The sequence below is a fragment of the Chiloscyllium plagiosum genome, unplaced genomic scaffold (genome assembly GCF_037043375.1).
Source record: "Chiloscyllium plagiosum isolate Xiang-an unplaced genomic scaffold, Cpla_swu_hap1 HiC_scaffold_15, whole genome shotgun sequence".
Taxonomy (NCBI): domain Eukaryota; kingdom Metazoa; phylum Chordata; class Chondrichthyes; order Orectolobiformes; family Hemiscylliidae; genus Chiloscyllium; species Chiloscyllium plagiosum.
The window spans coordinates 73,838,801-73,852,071 of NW_028270153.1; the positions used below are offsets into that span (position 1 = coordinate 73,838,801).

At 45.7% G+C, this 13,271-nt stretch overlaps 1 pseudogene; it reads right to left on the minus strand.

The window, feature by feature from the left end:
* Positions 1-290: 290 nt before the first annotated feature.
* LOC148147691 (uncharacterized) lies at positions 291-11,975 on the minus strand (annotated as a pseudogene).
* Positions 11,976-13,271: the final 1,296 nt, after the last annotated feature.

A 13,271-nucleotide genomic window follows, 5' to 3' on the forward strand; every position in this document is an offset into this window, starting at 1 on the left:
CACCGCGATTTACGCTGTGACCCAGACTAAGTTCAGACAGCAGCTGAAAAATGTGCTGAAATATCCCTTTACCCAAATTCATCAATCGATCAAATTTACTCATTAATCAATCCATCCAGGATTTTTTCATTTCAGTTCAATGTTTCAGCAACAAAACAGCCTTGCGCTATGGTAACAGACTGAGGGCAGTGCTGGCTTTTCCAACCTTATTGAACAGGGACACATGTCAATGTTTCTCAACTTGGTGATCGGTGAAAAAAGGCACCATTTCACTGAATGTATCTCTCACTTCAATCTGTAAAAATGAAATTATTCATTTAGAAATACCAAGCTGCAGAACAAACTATTTTGTTGTTTATGTTGAAGCAGCTGAGCTGGAGAGAGACAGACTCAGCCCCAAGTCCTGGTTGTTAGGGAAGGAGAGGGAACCAGAGCCCAGCTCAGGAGTTGGGTTTAAGTCACTCCGACCTTTACTTTCACCTCAGGATCACTGACTCTGACCTGGCCTCAGCAGATTTCATCTCTCTCTTCATATTCAGCTCTCATTCTCACAATGTTTCCCTCTTTCTCTCGTCCTCCCATTTTTGTTTCCTGTTGCTCATATCTCAGATGCAACATCGGTCAGCCAAAACTGCTGTGTCACCAAAGAAATTGTTTGAAGAATAACACAACTGTGCAACATGAGAGATTCACAAGCTGTGATGCTCTCACCACAGAAAAGATCATCCACTCATGTAGTAGCACGTCGAGACCAGCATTGTATCGCATTAAACACAATCTGTTTGGGCGGGGAGGGGGAGGGGAGCAAAAGAGACTCAGTCTTTGATTTATCACTTTTTCATTCATTCATTTATTCTAAGGTGGCTCCAATCCCATTGCACCGAGAGACAGATCCACAGGCACAAACATATAGAGACACACATTTAGAGATACACACCAATATATATGACAATTGTATCACTTTACACACAAGACAGACAGACAGACAGAAAGGGGAGAGGTGGGTATACACCATTTCAATGGATTCACCCCGAGAACAACAGAGATCCCACTGCACAGTGACACAGACTTAGAGACACACTGAGACAGAGAGACGCAAACTAATACATACACTCATCTACAGCAGCTGATGTGCACACAGCAACAGAGCAAAGATAGATCAGCAGAGACAGTTCAGTACAAATACACACACACAAAGAACAAAGAAACATCTTAAATGAATCCACCGTGCCTGCCTCTACCACCTCTGCTGGCAACGCTTTCCAAATGCCCACCAACGTCTGTGTGAAGTATCCCCCTTAAACTTTTCACCTCTCACTTTGAAAGCATGACCTCTCGTTATTGAATCCCCTTTACCCTGGGAAAAAGCTTGTCTCTATCTACCCTGTCTATACCCTTCATGATTTTGTAAACCTCAATGAGGTCCCCTCCAATCTCCTTTTTTCTAATGACAATAAACCTAACCTACTCACCCTCTCTTCATAGCTAACGCCTTCCATACCAGGCAACATCCTCGTAAACCTTCTCTGAACCCTCTCCAAAGCGTCCACATCCTTTTGGTAATGTGTTTAGAACTGTACACAGTATTCTAAATGCAGCCGAACCAATGTCTTGTACAATTTTAACATAACTTGCCAGCTCTTATACTCAATGCCCCATCCAGTGAAACCAAGTCTATGTGCCTTCTTGACCACTCTATCCACCTGTGCAGTAACTTTCAGGGAACAATGGACCTGCAGTCCCAGATCTCTCTGCCCGTCAACTTTTCCCAAGGCTCTTCCATTCATTGTATAATTCGCTCTAGAATTAGACTTGCATCACCTCACATTTGTCTAGATTGAAAGCCATCTGCCACTTTTCCGCCCAAATCTCCAGTTTATCTATATCCTCCTGTATTCTCTGACAGTCCCTTATGCTTTCTGCTACTCCACCAATCTTTGTGTCATCTGCAAATTTGCTGATCATACCAACAGTGCCCTCTTCCAGATCATTTATGTATATTACAAACAACAGTGGCCCCAATACTGACCCCTGTGGAACACCACTGGTCACCTTTCTCCACTTCGAGAAACTCCCTTCAACTACTACTCTCTGTCTGCTGTTGCTCAACCAGTTCATTATCCACCTAGCGAGAACACCCTGCATACCATGTGACTTCATTTTCTCCATTAGTCTACAATGGGGAACCTTATCAAACACCTTACTAAAGTCCATGTATATGACATCAACAGCCCTTCCTTCATCTAACAACTTGGTCACATCTTCGAAGAACTCTATTAAGTTGGTTAGGCATGATCTACCCCGCACAAAACCATGTTGCCTATCACTGATAAGCCCATTCTTTTCTGAATATAAATAGATCATATCCCTCAGTACCTTCTTCACCACCGATGTCAGGCTCACTGGTCTGTAGTTACCCGGAACATCCCTACTACCCTTCTTATACAGGGGGACAACATGAGCAAACTTCCAGTCCTCTGGCACATCACCTGTACTTAAGGATGCCACAAAGATATTTGTCAGGGCCCCAGCTATTTCCTCTCTCGCCTCCCTCAGTAACCTGGGATAGATCCCATCCAGTCCTGGGAATTTGTCCACCTTAATAACCTCTAACACACCCAACACATCTTCCCTACTGATGCCAACGTGATCCAGACTACTCAAACGTCTGTCTCGAATCTCAAGATTCATCATGTTCCTCTCCTCAGTGAACACTGATGCAAAGTAATCATTCAGAATCTCACCCATTCTCTCAGGTTCGGCACATAGCCTTCTTTCAATATCTTTCTGTGGACTGATCCTTTCCCTAGTTACCTGCTTGCTTCTTATATAAGAATAAAATGCTTTGGGGTTTTTCTTAATTCTGCTTGCTAAAACTATTTCATGACCTCTTTTAGCCTGTTTGATTCCTCAATTAAGACTGGTCCTACTCTTCCAATATTCCTCCAGGGCCCGTTCTGTTCTTAGCAGCCTCGACCTTATGTACGCTTCCCTTTTCCTCTTGGCTAGTCGTACGATTTCTCCTGTCATCCACTGTTCACGAATCTTGCCTTTCCTATCCCTTGCCTTCAACGGGACATGCCCATCCTGCGCTATCCTTAACCTATCTTTGAAAGCCTCCCACATCTCAAATGCGGACTTCCCTTCAAATAGCTGTGTCAAATCCACATTTCCCAGCTCCTGCCTAATTTTGATATAATTGGCCTTGGCCCAATTTAGTACTCTTCCCTTAGGACCGCTCTCTTTTTTATCTACGAGGATTCTAAAACTTACAGAATTGTGATCACTGTTCCCAAAGAAATCCCCCACCGCAACTTCTACCACCTGTCCTGGCTCGTTCCCCAGTACCAGGTCCAATATGGTCCCTTCCCTCGTCGGACTATTGACAAACTCCACTAGAAAACTCTCCTGGACGCTTTGTACAAATTCTACCCTATCCAGACCTCTGACGCTAAGCGTATCCCAGTCAATGTTGGGAAAATTAAAATCTCCCATCACCACCACCCAGTTGCCTCTACATCTTTCCATAATCTGTTTACCTATTTGTTCTTCTACCTCACGCTCACTGTTGGGAGGTCTGTAATACAGCCCCAACAATGTAACTGCACCCTTCTTATTTCTCAGCTCCACCCATAATGCCTCAGTATCCAAGACCGCCATAGTACAGCCTTTAGCACAGCCGTAATATCATCCCTGATCAGCAAACCAACTCCACCCCCTCTTTTACTTCCCTCCCTGTCCTGTCTGAAGTGTCTATATGCTGGAATACTTAGTTGCCAATCATCATACCCTTCCTTCAACCAAGTCTCTGTGATTGCAATAATGTCATACTCCCAGGCACCAAACCAAGTCCTAAGTTCATCTGCCTTAAACACTATACTCCTTGCATTAAAGTAGATGCATTTCAGGCCACCAGTTCTTTTGCTCTCACCTGCTCTCTGCCTATTCTTCCCTTTATTAATGCTATCTTCATAATTCTTACAGTCTCTGCCTACTTGTTTTCTCTTCTGGTTCCCAGCCCCTGCCACATTAGTTTGAAACCTCGCCAACAGCGGTAGCAAAAACTCCCCCAAGGACATTGGTTCCGGTCTGGTTCAGATGTAGACCATCCCTTTTGTAATAGTCCCACCTTCCCCAGAACCAGTCCCAAGGTCCAACAAATCTGAACCCCTCCCTCCTACACCATCTCTCAAGCCACGTGTTCATCCTGCCTATTTTTTCATTGCTACACTGGCTAGCACGTGGCACTGGTAGTATTCCCGAGTTCACTACTTTTAAGGTCCTCCTCTTTAACTTCTCTCCTAGCTCCCTGAATTCTTCTTTCAGGACCTCATCTAATTTCCTACTTATATCGTTGGTGCCTGTATGCACCAAGACAACTGGCTGTTCACCCTCCCCTTTTAGAATGCTCTGCAGCCGATCAGTGACATCCCTGACCCGAGCACCTGGGAGGCAACATACCATCCGGGAGTCCCGTTTTCAACCACAGACCCGCCTATCTACTCCCCTCACAATAGAATCCTCTATGGCTATAGTCCTATGAGTCCTTTTCCTGCCTTTCTAAACAGCAGTGCCCACCACAGTGCTATGATCCTGGCAACTGCTGCCCTCCCCCGGTGAGCCATCTCCCCCAAAAATATCCAAAACGGTATACCTGTTTTGGAGGGAGATGACCGCAGGGGACACCTGCACTGCCTTCCTACTCTTTTTCTGTCTTTTGGTCACCCATTCACTGTCTCCCTCAGCAATCCTAACCTGCGGTGTGATCAGTTCACTTAAACGTGCTATCCACGATCTCCTCAGCATCGCGGATGCTCCACAGTGAGTCCATCCACAGCTCCAGAGCCGTCATGCGGTCAAACAAGAGCTGCAGCTGGACACACTTCCTGCAAGTGTAAGAGTCAGGAACGTCAGACACGATCCTAGGCTCCCACATCAAACAAGTGGCACATGCCACGGGTCTGAGGTCCCCTGCCATTGTAAGCTTAGCTTTATATGAACTAACTAAAACCCAACAATGCACTTAAATAAATGGAAAAGAAAGATAAGAAATAAAAGCCTTACCTGAGTGGGTCTTTTTCTTCTGGTTAGAGGAGGGGGGTGCAGGAGGGAGATACGACACATGTTTAGCCACTGCCCAAATATAAATTAAGCCCATACCTTCCCGGCAGCCCTTGCTTCACTCCTCCTTCTCTCCTCGGCGCTCTGGCAAAATGGAGGCCTGACTCCCGCACACACGCACACACACACGCACACAGACACACACACACACAGACACACACACAGACACATGCACACAGACACAGACACACAGACACACACACAGACACACGCACACAGACACAGACACACACACACAGACACACACAGACACACACAAACAGACACAGACACATATACATGCACACAGACACACGCACACAGACACAGCCAAACACAGACACATACACACTCACACAGACACACTCAGACACAGACACACACACAGACACAGACACAGACACACAGACACATACACACTCACACAGACACACACAGACAGAGAAACACACGCACACAGACACACACAGACACAGACACACACAGGCACATAAACGTGCACACAGACACACAGACACAGACACACACACACAGACACAGACACACACGCACACAGACACACACACAGACACAGAAACACACAGAGATACAGACACACACGCACACAGACACACACGCACACAGACACATACACACGCACACAGACACTGACACACACGCACACAGACACATACATACGCACACAGACACGCAGAGACACATACACACTCACACAGACACACACAGACACACACAGACACACAGACACAGACACACACACAGAAACACACACAGACACACACACAGACAGACACACAGACACAGACACACACAGACATACACACACAGACACACACTCAGACACACACAGACACACACACACACACACTTACACACACACTCACACACATACATGCACACACACAGACACACACATACATACGCACACACACATACATGCATGCACACACAGGCACACACACACGTACATAGATACATACACACAAACACGCACACAGATACACACGCACACACACAGAAGACACAGACGTACGCGCCCACACACAGATACACACACAGACACACACGCACGCGCGCACACACAGATATACACAAACAGATACACATACACATGCACACACACACAGATGCACACACACACACGCAAACAGATACACACACACACCGATAGACGGTAATACACACATCCACATATACTGGCTCACACACTCATAGCTACAAATTTGCAGAGATAGTTCAATTGAGATAGACACACAGACAGTTACAGGGAGAGAATCACATACAAAGAGACACAAAGAGGCACATCTATACACTCAAACATACAGACCAACATAGATTCATACACATACAAAGACAGCAACAGAGACAGACTGAGGTGCGGATGTGCAAACAGACCTTTACACAGACACAGACAAACACACAGAATCATACACATACAAAAGCACTCACACACTCAAACACACAGACACATATTGTTATGGACCAGGCCAGACTACCTCAAAGTATATTGAGAAGGTAGCTTAAGCCCTAACCTTTTCTTATTTTAAAGGCAGATAGGAAATCAAGACTCCAGGTGTGATGCAGCTGGTCTGAACACTCAGCTTTCAGCAAAACAGAATTTATGAAAACACAACAGAATAACAAAAGAAAATCAAATTTAGAATAACGTCATTACTAGAAAACTTAACTATCCAGATACAGCAAATTAACGAAGGGACTGTTCCAATCCAGACATCCCAGAACACACACTTTAGCAAAATAGGTAAACTGAAACAGATTCTTGCAGGCAGGAGGGAACAACATCCAAAGAAATTCGAGAGCGACAGCAAGTTAGGATTCATCTGCTGATGCTTGGAAGCTTTTCTGGACTCCAGCATCTTGTGACTGCCACAGCTAAACCAAACTGGAAAGAAAAACCCTGTACTGAGAGAACTGGCCAATCCCCTGCCATTGTTAACCTCGGCTCTTTCTAGCCCCTTTGGCACCTCTGCCTTTACAACCTCTCTTATCCATGTCGTGCAATTGAGGAACTGCACAGGTATTAACAAAATCATAGTTGGACTCATGTACAGGCCTCCAAACAGTCGTCAGGAGATGGGGCGCAAGATACAACCGAAGATGCAAAAGATTTGTAGGAAATGCAAAGTTACAGTGATCATTGAGGATTTCAATATGCAGGTGGACTGGGAAAATCAGGTTGGGAACAGTTCGCAAGAAAGTGAATTTATGGAATATCTATGAGATGGCTTTTTGGACCAACTTGTGGTGGAGCCCAGTAGGGAACAGGCATAGCTGGATTTAGTGATGTGGTATGAAGCAGACTTGATGAGAAAGCAGATAATTTGGGGAAGGTCAGTGGGAAACCAAAGTATTAAGTACATGCAAAGACCAATGGAGAGCAACGACAAAAGAAAAAAGGAGGGTCACGATGAAAAATGACGGTAAGCTAGCCAGACATATCACGCAATACCGTAAGAGTTTCTTTCGACAGATAAAGGGTAAAAGAGAGGAAGACGTGGACATTGGGCCACTGGCAAATGACGCAGAAAGATTGTGGCAGGGAAAAGGAAATGGCTGAAAAATTAAATAATTATTCTGTGTCAGTCGTTATTGTGGAAGACATGATTAATATCCCAAAAACATCAAGAGAGGGGAGGGACAGAGCTCAGTGTGGTGGCCATCACCAAAGACATCAACTTCATCAATCTTGATCTGTTCCAGCCTGTTTCCCAGCTCCTCAAAGTTCTCATTCACAACAAGGTCCCTTTCCTTAGTGAAAACTGAAGCAAAAATCTCATTTAGGGTTTCCTCTATCTCCTCAGATTCCACACACAAGTTCCCGACACTATCCCTGACTGATCCTACATTCTTATTCCTCACATATGAGTAAAATGCCTTTGGGTTCTCCCTAATCCTTCTTGCCAAGCTTTTTTTATGCCCCCTCCTGGCTCTCCTCAGATCATTTCTGAGCTCCTTTCTAGTGAGCTGTAATCCTCTAAAGTTGTGCTAGATCTTTGCTTCCTGCACCTCACAGAAGCTGCCTTCTTCCTTTTGACAAGAAGCTCCCCTGTTCTCGTCATCCAAGATTCCTTAATCTTACCCCTTCTTGCCTGTGTCAGTGGACAAATTTGTGCATCACTTGCAACAACTGCTCCTTAAATAGTCTCCACATGTCTGTTATACCCTTTCTGTGGAACAATTGCTCCCAATCTGTACTTCCCAACTCCTGTCTGATAGAACCATAAATTCCTTTTCCCCAATTAAATATCTTCTCTTGGTAACTGCTCCTTTTCCTCTCCAAGGCTACGGTAAATGTGAGGCAGCTGTGATCACTGTCACCAAAGTGTTCTCCCACCACGAAATCTGACATCTGTCCTGGCTCATTGCCGAGTACTAAATCCAAAATGGCCTCTCCCCTCGTCGGCCTGCCTACATACTGAGTAAGGGAACCCTCCTGAACACACCTGACAATAACAGCTCCATCCAAAACATCTGAACTAAGGAGGTTCCATTCGATATTGGGAAAGTTGAAGTCACCCATAACAACAACAACAACTCTGTGACATCTGCCAGCCGATGAGTTCTTTGATCTCTCTACTGCTATTAGGGTGTCTGTAGGAAACTGCTACAGAGGTGACTGCTCCCTTGCTGTTCATACTGACTCTGTAGACAATACTTCCTCAACAGCCTTCCTTTCTGTAGCTGTGATGCACTCTCTGATTAGCAATGCTGGACCCCCTCCTCTTTTTCCACCCTCCTTGTTCTTTTTAAACATTCAAAACCTTGGAACATTTAGCAACCATTCCTGCCCCTGTGAAACCTACATCTCCGTTATGGCCACAACATCATAGTCCCAAGTACTGATCCACGCTGTCAGCTCATCACTCTTATTTCTGACACTCCTGGATGTATTGGCCCTGGAGTCTGTTCAGAGAACATTCACGAGAATGGCCCTAGGAATGAAAAGCTTAACATATGAGGAATGTTTCAGGACTCTGGGTCTGCACTCGATGGGGTTCAGAAGAATGAGGGGAAATCTAATTGAAACCTGGAATACTGAATGTCCTGGACAGAATGGATGTTGGGATGATGCTTCCATTGGTAGGAAAGACTCGGACCGAGGGAACTTCAGTAGAGTAAAGAGAAGACCTTTTTAAATGGAGTCCAGGAGAAATGTCTTCAGCCAAATAGTGATGCATCTATGGAATTCACTGCCTCAGAAGGCTGTGGGGGCCAGGACTTTGAATATATTTAAGACGGAGAGAGATAATTTCTTAACTGTCAAGGGGATCAAGTGTGACAGGGAGAATAGGGATGAGAAACGTAGCAGCCATGATTGAATAGTGGAGCAGGCTCGATGGGATGAATGGCCTAATTTTTGCTTTTATGTCTTATAGATTAAAAAAGAACGAAGAACAAAATAAGCTTGTTAAAGTGACAGCATTGTCACATCCAGATGCTCTGACACAGACATACAAACAGATACACAGAAACACACAAAACGACACACATAAATGCACACATGAAACATGTACACACAGACACACAGACTCACACATCCATACAGGCGCACAGAAACCTATACACAAACAGACTGTAGTGTGCAGTAAATGACATTTGCCTGTGTTGAACCATTGAGAGAGTGAGACAGTGCTGTGGTGTCCCTCAGCTGTTGTCAGGGAGGGGGTGAATGTGTCCAACAAACTGCAGCTGTGTTTCTGTGTGGATTTCAGGTCTCAGGCCAGTTGGTGTGTGTGAGAGAGAGAAAGAGAGGGATTGCGGGTACTGCTGGAAGCTCAGTTCCACTTTTGAACCTTTACCAACCCATCCCCGAAACAGGCCCTATCTGAAGTGAACTCCAGGAGCAGTGTCTATCCCTCATGGAAGCAAGTGAGTGTGAGAAATCAGCAAGAGAGAGAGAGTAATGGTGAGTATCACCTTTTCAGACTGTGTCTTTCCTGAACTCCTGCCTCTTGGCCGATTTCCCATCACTTTCCCACATTGTCACTTTATGTCTCTTTGTTTCTCACTTTGTGTCCCTGTATCTTTCTCTCAAAGTCTCTCCTCCTTTCTCTCTTTTGGTCTTTCTGTCTTCCCCTCCTGCATCTCTGTCTGCCACACTCTCAACTCTTTATTTCATTCTCCCTCTGTCTGTCAATTCCCTCCAGATGTGTGCCCCCTCCCTCTCTGTCTGCATTTTTTCTATCCCCTATCTCCACCTTTCTGCCTCTCCCTCTCTCTGCATTTTTCCTGTCCCTCCCCCAAATGTTTTTCTCGATCCAAAATTGCTGAATGTGACTCCCTGCCAAATGTTACCTCTCGAACTTTGTGTCATCCAATTTTGAGATCCCATACACCCCCCATTTCACACCCTCGCCTTTTCTTTTTTGCCCTGGCAGATATTCCCTCAACATATTTCACTATTTCCCACATTTGCCCTTGTCTTTACCCCACAACTTTGCCCCACCCTCACAGTAATTTGCCCCTTTCCAAAATCTTGAGTCATCCCAGAAGAATATCACCCTCAGATGTAGCATTCCCTCGCACAAATATTTTGCCCACCATCTGCCAAATATTGTCTCGTCAAATGTAGCGTTCCCATCAATTCTGTAGTCCCCAAATATCATCCCCAAATTTCCCCTCCATCTCAGTTTTGGACCCATGCCCTTAGTGACCAGGCCCCCCAAACCTCTCCACAGATCTTTGAAAGTTGCCACCCAGGTAAATAGTGCGGTGAAGAAGGCATATGGCGTACTGGCTTTTATTGGTAGAGGAATTGAGTTTCGGAGTCCTGAGATCATGTTGAAGTTGTATAAGACTCTGGTGCGGCCGCATCTGGAGTATTGTGTGCAGTTTTGGTCGCCATACTATAGGAAGGATGTGGAGGCACTGGAACGGGTGCAGAGGAGGTTTACCAGGATGTTGCCTGGTATGGTAGGAAGATCGTATGAGGAAAGGCTGAGGCACTTGGGGCTGTTTTCATTGGAGAAAAGAAGGTTTAGTGGTGACTTGATAGAGGTGTACAAGATGATTAGGGGTTTAGATAGCGTTAACCATAAGAACCTTTTTCCACGTATGGAGTCAGCTATTACGAGGGGGCATAGCTTTAAATTAAGGGGTGGTAGGTATAGGACAGATGTTAGGGGTAGGTTCTTTACTCAGGGAGTCGTGAGTTCATGGAATGCCCTGCCAGTAGCAGTGGTGGACTCTCCCTCTTTATGGGCATTTAAGCGGGCATTGGATAGGCATATGGAGGATAGTGGGCTAGTGTAGGTTAGGTGGGCTTGGATCGGCGCAACATCGAGGGCCAAAGGGCCTGTACTGCGCTGTATTCTTCTATGTTCTATGTTCTATGTTCTAGATACAGCACTACCCCTGACACAGGAGGCTCTGCTGGATTAGGGCCAAGCCCTCAGTAGGGTCATTAACCTTCACCATGATTTGATAAAGGCAGCGGTGCCCACACCCCACCAGGAGCCACCTCATCCGTTCCAACCTGGGGACTATGTAATGATCAAATCACTGGGAAAAGATTCTCTCTCTCCTCGGTGGAAAGGCCCATACTTGGTGCCTCTGACAACCCGACAGCTGTCCAACTGAAGGGAAAACCTGATTGGACACACGGGACCTGCTGCAAGTGAGCTCAGCCCCCAAAAGACAACAACCAGGAAGCACAGCAAACGACAGCTCCACACCCCAAGGAAAGCTCCAGCTAACCGCCACAGCCATCACCATCTTTATACTCCCCCTGATCATCCTGCCTCTGGATGACTGGAACCTCATACAATCTTCCCCATGAACCCCCGGCCCTTCTCCTCACAGACATTCTCGGACAGGGCGCACCCATCGGATTGATCTGCCTCAAAAGCAGCCATCCATCCGGATGGAATGCTGGCTGGAGCCGGTGCGCCAACTCCTTACTCCTCACCCCACAGCAAGTCAGTCCACAGCAGAGGGCAGGATACTGAACCTTCACATCCTCAACAGGAGCAGGCAAAACCCCACTTTCACCACCACCTGGACAGGGACCCAGACCCATTGGACATGCATATGGATAATAATGGAATGGTATAGGTTAGATGGGCATCAGATTACTTTCACAGGTCGGCGCAACAGCGAGGGCCTGTATTCGCTGTTATTTTCTATGTTCTACCTGTAATTCTATTGAAAAGCCACCCCTCATCCCCTCGATTAGATTCGAGCTTGTATCGAAGTGCTGTTCCTGTCCTCTGAATGTTTGATAGGGACAGCAGAGATAAAGCTTTAATTTCTATCTAACTCCGTGTTGAAACTGTCCTGAGATTGTTTGATCAGGACAGTGTTATGGGAGATATTATTCCACGTCTAACATTGTATCAGACTCTCCTGAGTTTTTGATGTGAACAGGGTGTGGGTGAGTCCTCTGACTACTTGATGGGTGACAGTGCAGATAGAGACTTAAATTGTACCCAATCCTTATTGTGGAGAAAATGAAGACTGCAGATGCTGGAGATCAGAGTCGAGAGTGTGGTGCTGGAAAAGCACAGCAGCTCAGGCAGCATCTGAGGAGCACGAGAATCGATGTTTTGGGCATAATGCCTTCATCAGGAACCAGGAGAATCAATGTTTTGTGCACAAGGATTTCGGGCGTTATGACCAAAACATTGACTCTCCTGCTTCTCAGATGCTGCTTGACCTGCTGTGCTTTTCCAGCACCACACTCTTGACCCAAACCTTATGGTATCTGTCCTGGGCATATTTGATGGTGATAATGTGTAGGAAGCTTTACTTTATATCAAACGCTATGCTGGATCTGTCCTGGGAGGGTTTGATGGGAGAGAGTGCTGATGATTTAAAAGTGGGAAAGCAATTTTACTTTCAGGTTAAAAAAGAAGAGGTTGAACACGGCCTGCTTATTTGAAAAGAGTGAGGGTTGGGTTTGCTCCACTATCTGTCTAAATCCATGTTTCACCTGTTCAGAAGTGTTTGATGGGGACTGTGCAGAATGACCTTTACTCTGTATCTAATCCCATGCTGTACTGTCCTTCAGTATTTGATGTGGGAGTGCAGAATTTATACCTAACAGTGTACTGTAGCTATCCAGAGATTACTGGATGAGGACAGTTCTGGGCTTGATTTAATAAAAATCTACCATGCTCAATATGGCCTGGGTAAATGATAAGGACTGGTGA